Source organism: Grammomys surdaster, unplaced genomic scaffold (assembly GCF_004785775.1).
Source record: "Grammomys surdaster isolate TR1022 unplaced genomic scaffold, NIH_TR_1.0 120591, whole genome shotgun sequence".
In the NCBI taxonomy this organism is placed as follows: domain Eukaryota; kingdom Metazoa; phylum Chordata; class Mammalia; order Rodentia; family Muridae; genus Grammomys; species Grammomys surdaster.
Window position 1 is genome coordinate 1,320 of NW_021616482.1, and position 4,543 is coordinate 5,862.

The 4,543-nt window shown below is 53.0% G+C and overlaps 1 pseudogene; it reads right to left on the bottom strand.

Moving 5' to 3' along the window:
- Positions 1 to 2,164: 2,164 nt before the first annotated feature.
- On the bottom strand, positions 2,165 to 3,313 carry LOC114635975 (annotated as a pseudogene).
- Positions 3,314 to 4,543: the final 1,230 nt, after the last annotated feature.

The window sequence follows — 4,543 nt, forward strand, 5'->3', positions numbered from 1 at the left end:
CACCTCCACAGTCACCTGGCAATAGCCAGGTACGCTCCTCCCCACAGTTACCTGGCAACAGGGAGGTAACCCTGCCCACTATAAAAGGGGCTGCCTGGCCCCTCCCTCTCTCTTCCCTGCACCTGCACCTGCAGGTTGTTGTCTCCCCTCCCCCCTTCCCTTCCTCCTCTCTCCACGTGGTCATGGCCTGCCTCTACCCTCTCTAGTCTTCTCTCCTCCCATTCTCCCACTCTCTTAATAAACCTCCCCTCGTGGAACTGTCTAGTCTGCTGTGATCTGTTACAAGCTGCACGTGACCTTTTAGGGACTAAAGTTGTACTACCATGTGCTGTCATGGTTTTCCTTTAAAAAAACAAGGCTGGGTGGTGGAGGCACACGCCTTTGATCCCAGCAGTTGGAAGGCAGAGGCAGACAGAGCTCTGTGAATTCAAGGCCAGCCTGGTCTACAGAGCTCTGGGTCAGCTACACAAAAGAAACGTTGTCTCCAAGGGGAAAAATGAGAGGAAGTCTACCAAAGTCCACGCACAATCCTAATTCTGAGCTGCATCTGGGACCCCAGCTCGCCAGCAGGCACCAAAGCAGCTCAGAGCCAGGGCTTCTGGTATGAGAGGGATTCGGGTAGTTGCTCATAGGATCCAAGTTCTCCAGCTCGGCTGCCTGTGAGCCCAGGATCTGGTCTTTGGCCAATCCTCGGAGCCCCTAAATTCCGCTCTTCTGCGATCCCAACTCACCCAATGTTCTGCTCTGAGGAATCGGCCATCAGAGTCCTGCCCACTAGGAGGCAGGGAGTAGTGCTGGAGGCCGGAGAGTGCTCTTAGTATGCTGGACGCGATGGGAGATGGGCACCATGCTCACTACAGTTGGTTTAGCCGGGCCAATAGCCGGGCCAGGAGCGCTGAGGGAAGGTGTAGCTTCAAGATGCCACTCAGAATCCTGGGCTTCTGGCTCCAGGCTGAGCGGGCTAAATAGTGCTGGGGAGAGGCGTGGCTATCATAGCACCCGCCCCTTTCAGCTGTAGAACACTTGGCAACTGGAATGCACCAACCGCAGGGGGGTTCGCTGCGCGCACCTTCTGGGAGGGTGTGACCTTGGGCCGCCCCGCCCCTGCGACGTGCTGAAGCCCGCCCACTCAGCACCTCGGGAACCTGGAAGTGAGATTGCATGGGGGAGCAGCGGGCTAGGCTAGTCGCTTTGGGACAGGGTGGCCGGGAGCCGCAGGCGGTCTGGCCAGGGACCAGTGGCTCGCAGCAGCCGAGTTCTCGCAGCGGCCGTGAGTGGAGACTGGAGCTGGGGTTATGCACTGTGTTGCTACTGGGGTCCTGGGGTGTGAGAGCAGGATACGGCCTGGAGGACGCGTGGACGCTGAGGGGGTTGAGTCTGGCGGGCTTACCGTGGCTTTGAGTGGCGGCTGAGGAGAGGACGTGTCTAAGGTGGCATCTGGGGGTCTCAGGAAACAGGGGAGGCCAGGAAGGCAGAGCCGAGGGGCTGTGCTAGGGAAAGGGACTTCTGCACTCGTGGTCTGAGCCTTCGGGTGTCGGAGCTGGGCGCTCAGAGAATGGAAAACAGTCTGTGGCAACCCGCTGTTGGGGGTGAAACGTGTAAAAGAGTGGGCCTGGAAAGACACGCAAAAACAGTTCCTCAGAGGGCCGGAGGAGGGGAGAGGAGGAGGAAAGGGAGATGACGGGGTGCAGCCTCTGGAGACTCGCCTCCGCCTTCCCCTCTTGATTCATCTTCTTTCTGACTTCACACCCGGACAGCTGGGTGATCCACCAGGGTGAGTCCCAGCACCCTCTGGGTTCTCTCTCTGCCTTGATAGGCACATCACTTTATGCTCAAGAAAGGAGTAGCTGGACTCTAGGGGACGTTCCGGGGGCTGGGGAGAGAGTTTGGTTCTGACACCCTGTACTGCCTTTTAGAAGACAGTTCTGTGACTCAGAAATGCCTAGACGGGGTATTCCATTCTGTGCTATTTGCAAGTTTCATCTGGCCATTTACCCAGCACTCACAGCTGCAAACTGAACTCTAAAACAGCCCCTTGCAAGCCAAGTTTGGAGGTTCCTACCTATCATCTTACACTTGGGAACCTGAGGCAAGAGGACTGGGAGTTCAAGGCCTGGTGAGGATGCTGGAATCCCTGGGCTTGGCTTGGGACAAAGACAAGACTTCACTGTCTTATGCTGCCTGTTTTTACGAAGTAGTCCCGGTTGGGCCCGATGAGAGCGTTGTAGGGGTAGCCATAATAGGCCAGTGTGTAGGGGTCACAGGAGTACACGTAGCTGGGCTGCTGCGCTACCGCCTCAGCTGAGCCGCCACCACCCTTAACTGCCTTCTGGTAGCGGGAGTACTGCTCCTTGTCCACAGGCTTGGCCAGCATGACTTCTAAGCAGGAACTCTCCAGCTCCGTGCCATTGAGGTTATTCATAGCATGCACAGCATCCTCACGGCTAGTGAAGTGCATGAAGGCGTAGTCACAGATCTTCTTGACCCTTTCCATGCAGCCTGGGTTGAACTGGCCAAAGCTCCTCTTGATGGTCTCCTCGGTGGTCTCGATCATGAGGTTGCGCACGTAGAGAATCTTCACTGTCTGCATCACGTCTTCGTCCACATCAGTCTCTGGCTCGGCCCAGTCCACAGCTATCTGGTGGCCCCACAGTTGGATCCGACCCGGCATGAGCTTGCAGCGTGCCATTGCTGCGGCACAATGGCTCTCATACTCCACAAAGGCGAAGCCTCGGTTTTTCATCTTGTCTGCCGCACTGGCATAAACAATCACATTAAGAACGCCCTCGGTGACCTTGGTGATCTCCTCCAGGATCTCCCCGCGCTTCTTCATCTTGGAGATGCCACCGATGAAGAGGCGGCAGTTGTCTACACTGCAGCACACCCCCAGCAGACGGTCGGAGTGGATCTCATAGTTGTTGAGCTCACAAACAGCTCGCTTGGCCTCGTGCTTGTGGCAGTACATCACGAAGGCATAGCCGCGGTTCTTGCCATCGAAATCCATCATGAGGCACAGCTCATAGATGCGACCTATGGTCTCAAACACAGGTACCAGCTCATCTTCATACACATCACGTGGGATCTTGCCCACGAAGACCTCACAGCCACGCTGGGGATGCGGGCCCTCCCAGCCAGGCGGGGGTCCACCATACTTGCGCTGCCTGTTCTCCTGTACCATGCTGTAGCCTGTGCGCTCCATCAGTGCCAACAGTGCAGCCTCGTTGGGTGCACCTGCCACACCCTCTGGTACCTTGGTGGAGGACCCCACTGTTGGATTGCTGTTCATGGTTGTGGTGGAATCTTCTGCAGTCATAATGTCAAAGGCATCCACAGCTGGTGGAAACCAAAAGTCACCAATTCAATTGGCCCTGGTTCTTTATATGGAAGGTAGAACAAGAGAATTCGTGAAGATTCAGGCAGCTCGCTTGGGATTTCTCCGTCCAGTTCTTGAAGCGTCCTTTGAGGCAAACCCTGCTCTTGGTGCTCTGAGTTGGACAGTGAGGAAGGGTGAGTATTTTGCTACCTACAAGCGTAAAAGAAGAGCAAACCTATCTAGAGAAGCAAGTTTGCTTTGGCAGACAGGTTAGGCAAATAAAACACCCCTCTCCTTTTCTGTCCCCCACCCCTGCCTCAGCCCCCAAGAACCCTGCCTTTCTTTTCTATCCCTAGTTTTTCTGTCTGTCTGCATAGCTGCCTTTATCTCTCCTTCCTGTCTCCACACCAAGATGGGATTTGACTCCCTTCTTCCCCAGTAACCATATTATACAAAATATTCTGTGTGGCATAATTGTATAGGGGTAGGTATACCTTGACACAATGCCACCTACAGTCCCCTACCATCATCCCTGCATTTTTTCCTCTCACCTATTTTGTTACTCTATTCCATGGAGACATGAGCAAACATCCACTTATTCAATAAGATACAGAGAACAGATCAAATTAAGGGTACCAACAAAGTCTAATTTAGTGAACAATGCTTTATTGGGCTAAATTGCAGAAATATTTGTAAGAGGTTAGACCCAAAGGCAGGGATGATTCAAAGAAAACTGTATCAGCAAATGCCAACCCACCATGGATGATAACTCATAAAAGACTGAGGGAAAGGTATAGCCTGCAGGTAGCTCACGAGTTTGGAGAGTGTCCTTTTTTTTTGAAACTGTAGGCTGTCATTCATTGTCAGCACCAACAATAGAGAACTGCTTCAACAGAGCTTTGTAAGTTCTCCTGTAGTTGACACAGTCTTCCTTGTTGCCATGCCCACATCACAGCAAAGGGCTCCTTCATAAGCTCATTCTGAACAGAACATAAGTTCAGAATGAACATTTCAACAGTCTGGCTACTTCTCATTAGACTGTGACTGAAACCACAGCCCAGGACTTAACTGCCTTTATTGTATGCTTAAAATACATATATAAAGGGGTAGTAGAGGGAGATCAGGTGAAAAGTAGACTATGCCAAAATGAATACTTGAAATTCTAGCCAGAGTAAAGACCAACAGGAAAGGGCCAACTAACATCTGAAGGAAATAACTACAAGAAGTCTG